General features: G+C 38.3%; 1 long non-coding RNA gene and 1 pseudogene across 1 annotated transcript; both read left to right on the top strand.

The window, feature by feature from the left end:
• The window catches only part of LOC133682739 (N-(5'-phosphoribosyl)anthranilate isomerase 1, chloroplastic-like), a 36,383-nt pseudogene extending 22,369 nt beyond the window's left edge, over positions 1-14,014 (top strand).
• A 1,228-nt stretch (positions 14,015-15,242) lies between these two features.
• On the top strand, positions 15,243-17,547 carry LOC133681462 (uncharacterized). The gene is made up of 5 exons (XR_009836521.1): positions 15,243-16,201; positions 16,303-16,373; positions 16,455-16,712; positions 16,781-16,897; positions 16,978-17,547. It is a non-coding gene; the product is annotated as an uncharacterized LOC133681462 (long non-coding RNA).
• The last annotated feature ends 1,062 nt before the right edge of the window (positions 17,548-18,609 follow it).

The following is an 18,609-nucleotide window of genomic DNA, read 5'->3' as shown; positions in this document are numbered from 1 at the left end:
CATGAGTTGGTTCATTGGGAACATACATATGCAGGGTGTCTTTTCCACGAGACACTGTAGCAGCAATCTTCCATCTAGTTTTGGCCATTTGAATTAAAACTCAGTCGGGAAAAAAAGAATCAAGGGGGAACCGAGGAAAAAGTAGAATCAGGAGGAAGAATTGAGGAAGGGGAGAGATCAAAGTGAGGAAAAAAAGGAAATCAAGGGAGAATTAAACTCCAGAATCCGCCAGCGCTACCAAGGGAATTAGCTCCATGAGAGGAGAGCATCCTCTCTTGATTCTCTCTCTAGCGTGACTTGACTGCAATTTCTTCACTCTTTCTTTTTTTTTGATCAAATGTAAGAAATGTTTAGATAAAAAATAGCAAGACAAGCTTGCAATACAAGCTAGAGACCAGCAATACATAAAGATATGCATAATCAGTCAGAGGGAACAGGCTCCCTTGGACGAACCATAGCAAGACAACCCGTATGAACAGGTTCATACGGGGGCAGGAACCAAACATTCAAAAAGCCAACAGAGGCATACAAATCCCCAGCGAGCAAAGCCAGGAGCAGAACAACCCATACAACTAACATAGGCTGATCCTCACTGAAAAGGGACTATGTACCCACAAGCAAGAACAAAGCCTCAGCAGCAGGAAGCAGTAGCAACCAAAATCCAGACTTCCAAGAAGGCAGAACAAAAAGCTTAGGGGAATAGGCTCCCACCAAGTTAAACAAAAAAAAACAGAACTGCAGAGCACATCAAACAGTAGTGCTCCAAGACAGCAGCAAAGCAACATATCCAAAAGACAATGACCAAGCATTGCAGAAGGAAAACAAAACCCCAAGCTGAAACTCAGCCAGCAACAAGCTAGGAAGGCACCACCAGAAAGAACCTGCCAAACAAAAGCAACCAAGCAAAAAACCCATCAACTGTAAAAGTGAACAAGACAGCTTAGGTGCCACCACAGAGTAGCAAGGCCTCAAGAAGCTATATAGGCGCCGAACGGGCTAACTCATCAGAGCTGTTACTAGAGAGAGAAGAGTTCGGTTGACCCATATAGTGTTGTGAAACCATGGGAGCTAAGCTTCGGTCGAGATACTGCCAAGAGGCCGGTATACCAGTTAGATCCTGACATGGGGTTGGACCAAAGGCAGAGCTTGAAGCAAAGTTATTGGCCAATAGAAGCTTGGTTCGTTTACACTAAGGGGAGCATTGTCTCCAGGGAGTAGGAGTGACAATCTCAGTGGTCAGGGGTCCTACCGGGGGGATAACTAGAGGACATGAACCAGATAGATGCTGAGGTTCAACAGTTGTCTTGTCGGTAGAGGGACTAACAGTTGTGTGGCTTTCAGGAGATTTGTTCTTGCGCTTGAAGGAGCTTTTCTTGCATGTGGTAGTGAAATGCCCTATGGAAGCACAGTATGTACAGAAACGGGGAAGAGACTTATAAATAACTTGTTGGCCCAGGGATGAGCCATTAGGAAGTTGAATAGTGACCAAAGTACGCAATGTGCCAAGTAAGTCAACCTCAATGAGAACCCGAGCATAGGAGAGCTTAGACTTGGTGGATGTGGGTTCATCATAGTATAATGGATTGTCAATCACACTAGCTAGTTTGGATAAACAAAAGGGGGTCCAACACCTAATAGGGGGATTTGAAAATCTCACCCAGGTGGGCATCTTGGTCAGGTCTAGAGGCATAAAGTCAAAAAAATCGGGCATAACTTGTAAGATTAATGGCAGACCAAAAACAGAATATGATCCCCCACCCAGAATGTCCAACATAGCAGATTTAATAAGGAAAGCAAATATCAACCATCCAGAGTCATGCACGGTGAGGTTAGCATGATATTTTCAGTGTTGAGCAATATATTGAGACACCATGGTATAACTAGGGCACTTGCCAACAACAAACCCAATGAGGCAAAATTTCAATGAATCATCAGGGTGAACCACATCAGAAGCTAAAAATTGACATGAAGCAGTGGATGTAAATATAGGGAAGTGAACAAGACCAGGAAATTCAAGGGAACCAGGTACAAAATCTTTGACAGGCGGTTTTCCAGTCCGGGTCGGAGGCAGTTGTCCACAGGAAGTTCTAGCAAAAGGTGAAAGAGGCAAACCATCGCGCTACAAAGCCCTATTGTCCCTCAAAACGAGCCAATTGATCCGCCTTAAAACTCTAAGAAGAAACCCCTTCGCGTGCACAGGAAGCAAAGGAGCTTGATTTGGATCGGGTTTTCGTAAAAATCCTAATTCCAATTGGGGACAAGGCAAAGTCTCCAAAAGTCAGCTTGGGTCTCGGTTATAGTGAGAGAAAACGCTGGTGTGTTGCACTGCGTCTGTTGGTTCTCTCCTTGAGCACCGTTCCTCTTCTTCACTTCTGTGTCCGCTACTGCTCTTTTTATGGCTAAATCAAAGCACTCTTTAGCTCTCCGGTCTGGTGGAAGGAATTTTGATCTTCAACCCTCGGTCTATGCTCCCTCGCGCGTACAAAGGGCACCACTTCGGATCCTATCTCTAGTCCAATCGGATCCTGAGTCCTCGTCTCAAGCCCCCCACCCCGTCCTAAGCTGACTTTTGGAGACTTTGTCTCGTCCCCAATTGGAATTAGGGTTTCTGCGAGAACCCGATCCAAATCAAGCTCCTCTGCTTCCTGTGCACGCAAAGGGGTTTCTTCTGAGGGTTTTAAGGCGGATCAATTGGCTCATTCTGAGGGACATAGGGCTTTACAGCGCGATAGTTTGCTTCTTTCACCTTTTGCTCGAACTCCTTATGGACAACTGCCTCCGACCTAGATTGGACAACTGCTTGTCAAGGATTCTGTACCAGCTTCCCCTGAATTTCCTGGTCTTGTTCACTTCCCTATATTTGCATCCACTGCTTCATGTCAATTTTTAGCTTCTGATGTGGTTCACCTTGATGATTTATTGAAATTTTGCCTCATTGGGTTTGTTGCTGGCAAGTGCCCTGGTTATATCATGTTGTCTCAATATATTGCTCAACACTAGAAATATCATGCTAACCTCACCATGCATGACTCTGGATGGTTGATATTTGCTTTCCCCACTGAATATGCTATGTTGGACATTCTAAGTGGGGGACCACATTCTGTTTTTGGTCGGCCATTAATCTTACAAGTTATGCTCGATTTTTTTGACTTTATGCCTCCACACCTGACCAAGATGCCCACCTGGGTGAGATTTCCAAATCTCCCTATTAGGTGTTGGACCCCTATTTGTTTATCCAAACTAACTAGAGTGATTGGCAAGCTATTGCACTGTGATGAACCCACATCCACCAAGTCTAAGCTCTCTTATGCTCGGGTTCTCATTGAGGCTGACTTGCTTGGCACTTTGCCTACTTTGGTCACTGTTCAACTTTCTAATGGCTCATCCCTAGGCCAACAGGTTATTTATGAGTCTCTTCCCCGTTTTTATACGTACTGTGTTTTCATGGGGCATGTTACTACCACATGCAAGAAAAGCTCCTCCAAATGCAAGAACAGATCTCCCAGTGAAGTCACGCTAGAGAGAGAATCTAGAGAGAGTACTCTCCTCTCATGGAGCTGATTCCCTCAGTAGCGCTGGCTGATTTTGGAGTTTAATTCTCCCTTAATTTCCTTTCCTTCCTCACTTTGATTTCCCCCTTTACTCAATTCTTCCTTCTGATTCTGCTTTTTCCTCGGTTCCCACTTGATTTTTCTTTTCTCGCCTGAGTTTTAATTCAAATGGCCAAAACTAGACGGAAGATTGCTGCTATAGTGTCTGGTGGAAAAGACACCCTGCATATGCCTGTTCCCAATGAACCAACTCATGATAGCTCTATTGTTCCTGGCCTCCAGGCTAACAAATTGGATGTTAACCCTTTTGCATCTTCTTCTGAACCTTCTCCTCTGTCTCTGTCCAAGTTCAGTCCTCCTTGCCCAGATGTTCTTCCAACCATCCCTGAGATTAGTTCTGGTTCCAAGCTTGTGGATACTGTTACAGTTGAAGATTGCTCAAAATATGAAGCTTTGGTAGATGCGCTTTTGGAAGAGGAACAACTGGATTTTTCCTTTTTTGATGATGATTGTTGTGATGGTTCACCCCTGTCTTCCCTTTCTGCTGCTCCAGTTCTTCCTCTTGTCACTACAGGGGGTAGTCCACAAAATACATCTCCAAAAGCAACTTCTTCCCTCCCCTCTGCCTCTGGTAGTCGTGTATGGCGGGATCTCTTCTCTTCTGATCGTCCATCTACTCAATGTACAAAGCTATAAAATTTCTCCCTTAATCATCTCACCAAATCATGTGTCATCTCTCAAGAAGATATCCAACCTCAGTTTGAGGTCTGGAATTTGTGTGTTGTGGGTTATGTTTCAGGTAAGAGCCTTGGTTATAGGGCCTTGAATGACATCATTTCCTCTGTTTGGAAATGTGAAGCTTCTCTCACTATCCATGCCTCTGGATGGCTGATCTATAGATTTAATCGGAAGGAAGACAAAATTTCTGTTCTTCAGGGTGGACCATACCTTGTGTATGGTAAACCTCTTATTTTGAAACAGATGATGAAGTTTTTTTACTTGTCCAGTGAGGAGATGACGAGGGTTCATGTCTGGGTAAGATTTCTAAGCCTCTCCCTTTGCTATTGGTCACCTGTGTGTCTGTCCAAAATTGCCAGTGTTCTAGGCAAGCCCATCCAGTGTGACCATATGACCTCTACTCTCTCTCGTCTGTCTTATGCAAGAGTTCTTATTGAACTTGACCTTTGTGAAGACACTCAACAATCTATAGTGGTGTCTCTGCCATCTGGTCCAGTGCTTCAATAAAAGGTAGTCTATGAATCTCTACCAAAATTTTGCAATTTTTGCATTGCCATTGGCCATACCCGGCTTCTCTGTTCCAAAGCTGCATCCAATATCAAAGATGGGGGTTGTGCTCAGGTTAACCATGCAAGCAAAGAGGGAGTCTTTAGTAGACTGGGTCCCCACATACAGCAACATATGCAGGTCCCAATCAAGGATTCGCAAGAACAGAGTCAACCATTAACAGTTCAGGTTCCTCCTATAGCTACATCAACCTCTCCTGTTGTGGCTCCTCAGCCTGTTGGTCCCAGTGTTACTCCTGATGAAGGCTGGATCACGGTAGAGTCTAGGCGAAAGTCCAATAACCATGTTAAAAGCCCCTCCAAAGGGAAGACAGTGAATGCTATTGAAAATGTGTCTGGTAAAACTCTCTGCCATACTTTTACTATTCCTGCATGTGCAGATGCTATTGTCCATCTGCCTAGTACAAGAATTGTTGTTACTCCTGAATGTGCGGATACTGCTACTACTGCAAGTGCAGATGTTGTTACTCTTGAATGTGCAGATACTGTTACTACTGCATGTACATATGTTGTTATTCTTGAATGTGTTGATGTTGTTTTGACAGTTGCTTCTTCTAGCTTGAGGCCTCCCAATCCGGGAGAAGGTATTCTGGCCTCTCGGCCTTTAGAAGTTCCTTTGTTGGGGAATTCAGTCAGGACCAATGTGAAGCATAATAGCATGAGAACCAATACTAGTAGTAGAAGGGCCATCCCTTCTCCTGCATCTCCATGATTATATATAGCTGGAATGTCAGGGGTCTCAATAATCCCCTGAAGCAACATGAGGTGGCTGGCCTCATGAAGAAATTCCGTATGGATATTTGTGGATTGCTTGAAACTAAATTGACTCTCTCTAGGGTAGTCAACCTGCACAGGTTGCGACTTCGGGATTGGAAATATATCTCTAATGCGGATGCAGCATCTATTGCTCATATTGTGGTTTTTTGGAATCCTTCCACAGTTTCTGTTGATCTAATTTTTTCCACTTCTCAAGCCCTGCATCTTTCTGTTCATATTCTTATATCTCAATACAACTTTCAGGTTACCTTTGTGTATGTATTCAACTCCTTTTCTGTTAGAAAGTCTTTATGGGCGGATTTGAGATGCTGGACCTCCTCATGTCCCTGGATGCTTCTTGGTGATTTCAACTCTGTTCTTTCTTCTGCAGACAAGCATAATGGTGAGCCTGTTTCTTCCTATGAAACTTCTGATTTTCATCAGTGTTGCTTAGACCTTGGCCTCCAGGATGTGAACTATACTGGCTGTCACTACAGTTCGACCAATGGTACTGTATGGTGCAAACTTGATAGGGTTCTGACAAATCCATATTGGTCTTCCCTTTAGCACTTGGCTCACATTCACTTTGATCCTCCTGGAGCTTTTATAGACCACTCTCCTGCCAAAGTTAGTTTGGATCATCCTGTTCACGGCAGGAGGAACTTCAAATTCTTCAACATGTGGGCTTCCCATGATCAATTCCTTGACGTGGTCTCTACTCATTAGCCCTCTGATCTATATGGCACTCCTATGTATCTTTTGTGTCGCAGGTTAAAGATTTTAAAGAGGCCTTTTAAGGAGCTCAATCGGCTACATTTCAGCCACATCTCAGAATGTGTTTCTCACCTTCAAACTGAATTGATAGCTCATCAATTATCCCTGCATCATGACAGAGACAATCACCATTTATTGGACCAGGAAAAGCTTCTTAGATCAAAGCTTTCACAATTGAAGTTTGTAGATAAACAATTTTTCAGCCAAAAGATCAAATGCAATTTTCTTAAAGAAAGTGATAGAGGCACCAAGTTCTTCCATGCACTGATGAATCATAATCACAGAAGGAACTTTATTCCAGCAATTATGACCGGCCATGGTCGTCAAAGCTCCTCTTTGGAGGAAGTTGGAGGCGTCTTTGTCAATTACTTCCAGTAGCAACTTGGCATGTCCAACCCCACTATCCCTCTTGATAGTACGGTGATCCATAGAGGGCCATGTTTCTCTAGTTCTCATGCTCTTTTGCTCTCTCCGGCCACTTATGATGATATTCGAAAGGTAGTTTTTAGCATAGGGGATGATATAGCACCCGGGCTGGATGGCTATTCTTCATTTTTTTTCAAGCGTGCCTGGCACATAGTTGGGGAAGATTTTTGTGCTGTTTTTCAAGATTTCTTCCTTACTAGTTAGCTCTTTCGGCAGGTTAATCACTCCATCATTTCTTTGGTCCCTAAATCAGCTAATGTTACATCTCCATCTGATTTCAGGCCCATTTCCTGTTGCAATGTAATTTATAAGGTCATTGTAAAGATTCTGGTTGGTCGACTAGCTCATGCACTTACAGATATTATCAGCCGTTTGCAAAATGCCTTATTGGGTGGATGATTTATGAGTAATAACATCAATCTTGTTTAGGACCTACTCAGACATTATGGCAAGAAACGTTCCTCTCCTCGCTGTGTAAATCCTGAGATAATCAAGGCTGAATTAAATTAAAAAAAATAAACTAAAATAAAAAGAAGTGGGGGCAAAACGAATACACTTAAAGAAAATAGGGCCTAAATGCAAATAAGAATAATTATAGAGCATAAATATTACTCTTCTTACCAAAAACAAATATGCAACTATCGTGAGAAAGAAGAGAGAGAGTTTTGGTATCTATTTTTACAGATCAAGAGAGAAACATCAAATTTCAAGAACCCACACTACTAGAAATTCGCTTAATAGCAACGAATTTACCGACATACTATTTATGTCGGTAATTTGAGGTTGACATTACCGACGAAACTTTTTCTGTCCGGAATTCAGTCGGTAACTATCGACGGAAAGTGTCCATCAGTAGTTACCAACTGAATTACGAATGAAATGTTCAGAATTAAAAAAAAGGCGGGTCGCTGATGTGGAGGTTTTGGCAGGGTTATTTTTACCGATGGAATCACCGACGGATTTGAAATGACAGATCCGTACGGTGACGTGACCGATTCACCGCTAGAAATGCTGACGGAATCACCAAGGGATTTGAAATGGCAGATCCGTACGATGACGTGTCGATTTTTCTGTTAGAATAGCCGACGGACTCATAGACGGAAAATCCGTCGATGAAACCGTCTGAAAAAGTTGATATATGCCCTCTCTGTTGACCCTCTCCTCCCCTATTTCCCCTTCTTCTTCCTAATCCCAACTCTCCCCATCTGCAAACAACCAGCCCCCCCTCCCAAACAAAAATCTTCCTCATCTCAGCACAACAAATTATATTTCTTGAAGTTTTGTGGTCAAGCATCCGTGTTCTGATTTACCGATGGATTTTATCAATTTTTGTAAGTAATTCTATATTTTTAAATTTTAACATTTAAATGTCAATTTTATTGTTTTTTTAGTATATGTATTTTGTTAGTAGATGTACATGTTTTATTGTTATTTCTCAAACAAACTTGTAGTATATGAATGTATAATTTTATACCTGTTATGGTTTGTTTTAGATTTTGTAAGATTGTATTTGTTTGTAAATTGTTAAAACTTTATGGAATTACCGAATTACATGTGCTGTTTTGAAATAATTAATAGCTTGCTTAATGGGTCCGTTTAAAGTTTTATCAATGGTATTGCGGGGTGGTAATTTCTGTAAATTTATATATATTAATTTGTATTGACGTTGATAAATGATAATGAATATTTAATATTTATGAGAAGTTGTGATTGGTTTGTTGGATAATCTCAAGGTAAAGTAATATTTTTGCAAATTTATTTACCTAACTTAGTTAATTAATACATGATGTCATCATAATTTTATAGAGGTTCGATATAAGTCATGGATGATCGTTCATGGATGTATCGAGATTCACCCCAAGGATTGCAGATGATTGATTATTGTAACGGGGTTCAGGGTTTTATTAATTTCACAACATCTATTTCGAGAAATTTTACTGGAGGCGGTATTAGTTGTCCATGCAGGAAGTGTCAAAATAAAAAATATCTGCATCTAGATGTTGTAATGATGCATCTTCTACACAAAGGGTTTATGGAGAATTACCAGTGTTGGTATGCACATGAAGAAGTATTTGTTAGTAAGAGGAGAATGGGAGAAACGGTGGTTGGGTCAACTTCTAGTGCTAGCAACATGTATGAAACGACAAATGACAACACTAATCCTTACATAAATATGGTTATGGATGCAATGAGAATGAATCAAGGTAATGTTAGTCAATGTCCAATCGTAGAAGAAGAACCTAATACAGATGCAGCTAGGTTTTTTGATTTGTTGAAAGATTATAACGAACCATTATGGGATGGTTGCACAAACCACAGTAAATTATCAGCCGTAGCACAGGTGTTCACCATCAAGTCAGATCACGGGTTGAGTGAGGTCGGGTATGACAACATTATTGAATGGGTGAGAAGCATTTTACCTGAAGGGAACAGGCTGAAAGAGAACTTCTATGCTGTGAAGTCCATGATGAAACCCCTCGGTTTAGGATACCAGAAAATTGACATGTGCCCTAACTTCTGCATATTATACTACCTTGAAAATGCTGAGATGACCGAGTGCATGACATGCGGGCATTCCCGTTACAAACCTAGAACTGACAGGGGAAAGACTCTAGTGGCATATAAAAAACTTAGATATTTCCCGATCACACCTAAACTGTAGAGGTTATTAATGTCACCAAGGATTGCTGAGCATATGACATGACACCAAGCACATGATGCGATTTGATGGAGTGATAGTGCATCCTTCTGATGAGCGAAGCGTGGAAATGCTTTAACAGTTTTCATCCTCGCTTTTTAGCTGAATCAAGGAATGTGCGTCTTGGGTTGTGTACAGACGGATTCAACCCATTTGGGTCATTTGCTGCTCCTTATTCTTGTTGGCTGGTCATACTCACAATTTATAACTTGCCACCAGGAATGTGTATGAGGCCGGAGTTCATGTGTTTATCTACTGTCATACCCGGTCCAAGCAGCCCGGGGCGGAATATAGATGTTTGTCTTCGACTGTTGATTGATGAGTTGGCGTAGTTGTGGTCCTCCGGAGCTCTGACTTATGATATATCGAGGAAATAAAATTTCCTTATGAGGGTGGCTTTGATGTGGACTATCAACGATTTTCCAGCTTATGGAATGCTTTCTGGTTGGAGCACGCATGGGAAACTCGCATGTCCATACTGCATGGAAAACAACAAGGCATTCATGCTAGCAAACGGAGGTAAAGCTTCTTTTTTTTATTGTCACCGTCGCTTCTTGCCACTTAATCACAGGTACAGAAAGAACATAAAAGATTTCTTTGTTGGCAGAGTTGAAAAAGATGTTGCATCCCCGCGTCTTTCCGGTGAAGAATTGCATGATGTTGTATCAGAGTACGGTGACATTATGTTTGGCCTTCAATCAGGTAAGCAAAAGTTTCCTGGTTTTGGTTTGACCCATAATTGGGTAAAGCGAAGTATCTTTTAGGAGCTTCCTTATTGGAAGACCAATCTGCTCCGCCATAACCTTGACGTCATGCACATCGAAAAGAACGTGTTTGAGAACATTTTCAACACCATCATGGATGTGAAGGGGAAGACAAAGGACAACATCAAGGCTAGATTGGATATAGCTTTATACTGCTGATCATGAAATCGGCAGCGAAAACTGAAATCGGCAGCGAAAACTGCATCATCAATTTATATATATACCTATATTTTCTCTTGGGTGTTTACAGGATATAGCTTTATACTATAACCGTAAAAATATGGAGTTGGTTTATGATGAGTCACGGGTTGCAAAACCAAGAGCAAGGTTCGTGTTAGAGAAAAACGCACAACTGCTAGTCTACAAATGGCTTAAGAGTCTGTGTTTTTCGGATGGACATGCATCGAACATCTTAAGGCTGGTTAATATAGAGGACTGCAGATTGTATGGAATGAAGAGTCGTGACTGCCAAGTGTTTATACAAACACTCATCCCATTAGCTTTTCGTGATTTATAGCCAAAGGGAATATGAGATGCACTCACGGAGATCAGTCATTTCTTCAGAGATATATGCTCCGGCAAGTTGAATGTTGAGCATATTGAGAGGCTTCAAACGAATATCGTCGAGACACTATGCAAACTTGAGATGATATTCCCTCCATTATTTTTTGACTCAATGGAGTATCTCCCTATACATCTACGGTTCGAGGCAAAAGCTGGAGGACCAGTCCAATATAGATGGATGTACCCATTCGAATGGTTATATATTACAGTTGCAATGTAATTCATATATAAAAGTATTTTCTATGTTTTTCTTAATTGAAAATACTTAATTAATTCAATACAGGTACTTGTTTAATCTCAAGAAAAAGGTTAAGAACAAGGCGCATGTTGAGGCTTCGATATGTGAGGCCTATATTGTTGAGGAGATCTCAACATTTATCTCGTACTATTTCGAACCTCATTTGAGAACGAGAATCAATCGTGTTCCACGGCACGATGATGGCGGTGAAGTGCCTTCCAGTGGGAACTTGTCAATATTCTCCAATACTGGATGACCCACACCTAAAAATATCGTAAGAGGAAGATATTTGTCGGAAATAGAGTTCAAACAAGCACACAACTATGTTCTATTTAACTGTGATGAGCTGAGATCTTTTATTTAGTAAGTTTATATATGTGTAATACTAATTAAACTTTGTTAGTAATATACTGTTAATTATATATTATAATATCATACACTCATTATCACTTGCAGGCAACATCGACAATATTTGCTCTCTAATAACTCACAACTGACCGAACCCAGATCTTTCAATTACAAGATGAACAATTTGTCACGTGGTTCAGAACACATGTAAGCACTATCACAAACTCATTCTAACTTGCAAAATTATTGTACGTATGCATGTCATTGCGAGATTCTCGTTCATTTACTTTTTATTTATGTACATTACATACAAGGTTTATCAAATGGGAAAGAGTGCACCTAAGTCATTGTCTTCACTAAGCCTGGGGCCTAAAAGAAAATTTTAGTGCTACAACGGGTATTTTGTCAATGGATATGTTTTCCATACTAAAGAATATGGGCAAGGAAGAAAGACATACAACAGCGAGCAGAATAGAGTGTTTTTATTCAAATGTTATTGGTATGACACGACTGACAGAGGAATCAGAATTGATCCGCACTTTGGTCTGGTCGAAATCAACTCAAAAGTTAGACTCCGCAACATAAACGATGTCTTTGTTTTCGCAAAGCAATGTCAACAAGTTTATTACACATACACCCCTTCATTTAGAATGGATCGATCAAGAATGGGTTGATTGTCCGTTTTAAAAACGAAACCTCGGGGTGTGTCGAGGTTGTTCAAGATGAGAACGAAGAAACAAGTATGCGAGATGAAGTCTTTCAAGTTAGTGAGTTGGTTGAACCATATCGAGTTGCTCCTTCGATTGAATTGGAAGAAAATTCAAATTTTTGTGTTTTCGATGATAGTCTTGTTGATGTTGACGCAGAGGAGTTGAATGTTGTTTTGAGCTCTAGTGGACAAGCAAATGTTGATGAAGAAGATATCCATATTGCAGATTGCGATGAAGGTGATGACTATTCAATTGATGACGAAGAAGAAGAAAATTATGACTAACTATCTATCAAAATGAAGCTCTGCGTAAAACCATTTTTTTCATGTAATTTAGATTATGGATGATATATTTTGTAACACAAAATATTTATTGTTTAAGCACTGTTGTTATTGTTTTGTGTGATGGACAATTTATCATTTAAGTTTTTGCAAGAAGGTAAATAGACAATACAAATACAACCTTTCTTGTACAATGCCACAATCACCGACATCCATACCGACGGAATATGGTCCATCAGCATTTCACAGAGAGTTCAAAAATAATTACTTGAAATGCCACCATCACCAACATCAATACCGAAAGAATAAGTCCGTTGACATTTCACAGAGAGTTTGAAAATAATTACTTGAAATGCCACCATCATCGACGTCAATACCGACGGATTTACGTCCGTCGGTAAGTTGTCGGCGGGTCAGTATTACCGACAAAATTACCGACGGACTATGCGAATTTCAAAGGGTGGTGCATTAAATGCATCTCTGACCGCGTCAGCTTGCCAACGGAATTACAGACGGACCACGAAAAATATGGAGTGTCATTAAAAAATTTTGGTGCGAAATTCAAAAATTACCGACGGATTTTCAACACTTTATCGACGGAATAAATTAAAATAATAATTAATTTTATTGCTGTCAGTGAATCCATCGGTAAAACTGCCTTATAAGTTCCAGCGACCGCTCCTTTAGTTTATTTTTTCTTCTCCTCCGTTTTTCACCTTAAATTTTGATTTTTTTCCTCTCAATTCTTCAAAGCTTTCACATACAATCTCTAGCAAGTTTTCTTGTGAATCTTCATCAGTTTAAAAGGTATGTGTTTCTTGATTAGTACTTAAAACTGCATTTTTATCAAGGTTTTATATCATCATTTTGCACTTAAAGTATCAATAACTCCTTAACTAAAGCATGTTTTATAATAACATATCTAATTATATAAGATACCTTTAATTTATGATAAATGTTCATCTTAAATGCAGGCCTATCACATAAATGAAAGAATTGATTGATGAGTTGAAGTACTGAAATTGAAAGGACAAAGAGATGGCCAAACTTAGAAAAGAGATGCTGGTGGAGTCTAAACTGGAATACTGTTCGGTAATTGGGTCATATCTGGAGTTGTAGATCTTGGATTTAGGTCTATTTTATATGGATGGAAAGATAAGACATAGGCCTACAACTTTCATGCGGAGCCCAAGATTTAATAAGGCTGTTTTCAAGTCCAAATTGTAGCAACAAAGAAGAAGTCTGAATCTGTCCTGCAGCCTAGACACTGTTCAGTGTTCAGCCCATATCTCAAGTTTTAGAAGTCCAAATGATCTCAAATTTTTACCCTGGAAAGATGAGATAATTTTATAGAACTTTCATGATTTAAGTTTGTTCAAATTATGACGTCATCAATGATGTTTTTGGCAGACAAGAAGATAAGAATTGTCACCAAGTCAAGATGTGGCCACTCACTCATCAATTAGTCAACAAATCAATAGTTCCGAATATTGGCCTATAAAAGGAAGCATTTGCCATGTATTTAGGCATCTTGGTTCTCAGATCAAGATCATGCTCTTGCTCTCTCTTTATATTTTGTAATGCTTAAGTTTTGCTTATATTAATCTCTTGCTTATGCTTTTCATTTCCTTTCCTTGTTTATTTATGTTTCTTTCTTTCATTATGTCTAGCTAAATTAATTATGTCAAGGTGAAAAGGGTACACTAATGGTGTAAGAATAAGTATAACATAAACTTAACATGGACCTTAATGTTGGATACTAACATGCTTTATATTTGTTATCTTGTTCACTTTTAATACTTTGCTTGTTAAATGGTTAATCTAGATTTATGTTGTATAACACTTAGTACAACGAATACTTGACACTTTCATAGCCCATACTGTATGGTATAACCGACACCTGAGCTATGAAAGGAACTTGATTTGTTGTTAACATAAGTTATAATCATGAATGCCTGAAAACATTTACAAGTATTAGCATTATTCGAATAAGATAGCTAATGTAATCATGTTAACAATTTATAATCTGATTGGAACCTCCTTGTGTGTGGTTTTCAATTGAATAATAAGGGTTTATACTATACTTGTTTGAAATATCATTAGTGGATCCTCTAACCTTGACATTTGTTGTTATCATTGTTTAATCCTTACGTTAATCTTTCATCTTAAAGTTCTCATCAACTTCTTCCTCTTCTTCTTCACTATTATTATTATCACTATTATTATTATTATTATTATTATTATTATTATTGTTACTATTATTGTAGTATTATTGTTGCTTATAATTTATACAAGTAACCTCCCTGTGGTTCGACCTCGGTCTTGCCGGGTTATTTATTATTTCGACACTCCTGCACTTGAGAAAAGACATCAATCTTTTGGTCGTGTCATTTCTTCTATTTCATTTTACTTTAAGGGTTTTTTTAGCTATTTTTATTTTTATTATGTTTTTTGTTTTAGTGTACTTTTTGTAATGTAGATAAAGTCTTGAATTCAACACATTATTAAAGTAAGCATATTTCATTCCTAAAGTCTATAGTTTTTTTTGAATTTATTGAATACTTTTTTATTTTTGTATTGGCATAATTATTATTAGTTAATTTGATGAATATTTATTATTAATGTTGAATTTACCTTAGAATTAGTAAATTGAATATGTTGGAATAATTAATAATTTTACTCTATTATTGCATGATTTGTGTTTAATTTTTTCCATTTATTTTGATTGTTAGTCTAAGTTTTTTTTTGAATTTATTGTTTTTTTGTATTGGCATAATTATTGAATAATTTTTTGAATTGTAATTGTTAATGTTGAATTTACCTTAGTATTAGTAACTGAATATTTTGGAATAATTATTAATTTTACTCTATTATTGCATGATTTGTGTTTAATTTTTTCCATTTATTTTGATTGTTAGTCTAGAGTTTTTTTTGAATTTATTGTTTTGTTGTATTGGCATAATTATTGAATACTTTTTTGAATTGTAATTGTTAATGTTGAATTTACCTTAGTATTAGTAATTGAATATTTTGGAATAATTATTAATTTTACTCTATTATTACATGATTTATGTTTAATTTTTTCCATTAATTTTAATTGTTAGTCTAGAGTTTTTATTTATTTATTGAATAAATTTTATTGTTGTATTGGCATAATTATTGAATAATTTGTTGAATTGTAATTCTTAATGTTGAATTTACCTTAGGATTAGTAATTGAATATGTTGGAATAATTAGTATAGATTGGGTCAAGTGGTTGTGACTATTGTTAATATGTGCAGGTTTGTGGATTTGGGTAGTATCCAGTATAGGGGAGGTGTTGTCGATTTTTTTTTTTACATTTGAATTTAATTATATAATTATTTGTATAAAATTGTGTAGATGCGTAGAATGAAAACCAAAGCTGGTCGCTCACGTATGGTCGCAGCTAGTTCGTCTAGCAGCGATGATGATATTTCCTTAGGTGCCTCTCAAGAAAAGGCACCTACACTACTTGCGCCATCAATCAATGTTGCCTCTTCCAGCGCTAGTTCACAACGCAGAGGCGGCGTGCCTTTGAAGTGGAATCAATTTACCCACAAGTACGAGGCATAATTACAACATAATTTATGAAGTAATCACTATTGAATTTATTTCATTTATTTTCAGGTTCACAAACATTGAGGCCACCCGAGTAATATCATCGGCGTTTAAATCGTCGATGGAGATTCTATTGTTTCAATGGAGTCAGATATTCAAGCATCCTGAATGGATGCCTCAAATCAATGCATGGTTTGACAGATTTGAGGTTGGTGTTAATTTATAATTTTCAACTTATTTCTAAAAAAATAATTAATATAATTGTAAATAAATTATTATTTTTATTTAAAATTAATTATTTATACACAGGACAAATTCTACTAGGACAGTGAGCATAACACTGTTGTGAGGAGGGTGTGGGAAAATCACGCGGCAACTAGGTAACATCGAAAATAATACAAGATTTTCTTTAGACAAAAATTTATGTTTTGAAATGTAATTTTTGGTTGCGTGATTTTTAGTATGAAGTACAAAAAAGGGCAAAAAAAACTGCGAGAGATAGGGGTTTCCAAGGTTGGAATAATGTTGCGGTTTGGAGGGATTTCAAACCGATATACATCCTAGAAGATATATGGCCGTCCTATCTTGAGCACGTGATGTTTGAGCGGTTCACACGACGCTCACAGTCCGGTGCTGGCAACCGGAATCGGCCAATTCATGGCTCGGTGACAACGCACACTGACGGCTCCGTTTCGTTTGCTGCACATGCGAAACAGATGGTAAGATTAATTTAAATGAAATATATCGTTAAATTAAGTTGTTGTTAATAAATCTTTTTTCATTATAGGCTACGTCTCTTGGACGTGAGCCGAGCTCGATGGAGTTTGTGGAGACGGACGTGCAGAGTCAAGACCGCTAAAAGGGGGCACAACAGTTCGTTGACAATCGTGCTCAACATTTCGTGGTATGTTTGTTCAACCATTTTATTTTGTAAGTTATTATGTTTATTGAATTGACTATGATGATTACTTTTTTTATTTTCAGGAGACCTATAATAATCGGTTGAGGGAGAGATACGGGGACGATACTTTGACCCATCCGGAATTCGATCCGGATTTGTGGATGGAGGTTGGATCGTCAGGTGGACCCGATAAAAATCAAGTTTATGGGCTCTCCAATACTACGACCGATAACTTGCAGTCGGCCCGTAGTGTTTCAACCGTTAGGAGTTCCCAATCTAAGGAGTTCGTGGCCTTGCAGCAACACGCGACTCAGCTCACCGAAAAATACGACCACCTATCAATGGAGTACGCACAACTCAAAGTGTCTTAAGCACGAAAAAGAGTGGAGTCTGAACAACAAAACGCATCTTATGAAGAGCTTCGCGAAATGGTCATGAACATGGCAACACAGAGTGGAACATGTGCGCCTAATCATTTTTGGCCGTATAACCACCAGCCTCCTCCAGCTCCACTTTTATATTAATTTGTGATAAACATTATTTACCTTTAAAATTTCATTTAATATTTTTTTTAAACACATTCAGTTTGTAATGAATATTATTTAACTTTGATTTTATGTTTTTGATGTTTAATATAAATTTTATTTGCATAATTGGTTTTTATTACCATTAATTTATATAATTTTATATTATGTATTCTAAATAATTTTTTGAAAATAAATTTAGAAAAAATTATTACAAAGGGTTTTACCGACAGAATGAATCCGTCGGCATTTGACAGTAGCTGCCACATTCATTGACACATTTACAGACAGATATATTCGGTTGGTATTTCATACACTCACCGACAGCTTTACCGACGGAATGAATCCGTCGGCATTTGATAGTAGCTGCCACAAATACCGACGAATTCACAGACGGATATATTCGGTCGGTATTTCAAAAACTCACCGACATATTTACCGATGGTACGTGGCCGTTGGTAAATCACGATATCACTGATGGAATAAAATCCGTCGGTATATTTCAAGTGGGAAACTTTTTTTTGGCACGCAAATTCCGTCTGTAAAACCATCGGCAAATGGTTTTTTTGTGTTTTCGATCAATATAGCGACAGAATGTGGAATTACCGACGAAAGGAAAGCCAACGAACATATTCTGTCGGTGAAGACGCCGGTAAATAATTCACCGACGGACTGGTAATCACACACCGATGGAATATTTTCGTCAGTAAAACTGTGAAATCTTGTAGTGCCATCTAGGATTAAGGGTTATAGGTAAAACTAAACACTGGTGGGCAAGGGATTAACAAGAAAAATTGAACAAGAAGAGAAGAGGGGAGGGTCGGCTGTCATTAGAAAGAAAATGAGGAATCAAGACCTTGATTCGTATCGGGTAAGATATTCTAAACATGGTCTTATGAGTTGTTTTAAAGTCAATTATGAATTGATGCCTGGATGTTAAATTATAGATTTGAGTTATATAACTCTAGATATAGTTAAAAATCTGAGGAGAGATCAGACAATAACAGTTCAAAAACGAGACAGTAACAGTTAAAATGTTTGTTGATGATTAATTTTAACTATCTTAGAGGCAGAACTGGGTTCTCCTTAAATCATAGAACATGTAGCCTTATATGTTAGCTTTCTAACGAGACTAATCTCACTTGAATCATAGTTTTTTTAACTCTATATATAGTTAAAAATCTAAGGAGA

This window comes from Populus nigra, chromosome 2 (assembly GCF_951802175.1).
Source record: "Populus nigra chromosome 2, ddPopNigr1.1, whole genome shotgun sequence".
Lineage (NCBI taxonomy): Eukaryota > Viridiplantae > Streptophyta > Magnoliopsida > Malpighiales > Salicaceae > Populus > Populus nigra.
The sequence above is the reverse complement of the archived record's forward strand: the minus strand, read 5'-3'. Positions and strand labels throughout refer to the sequence as shown.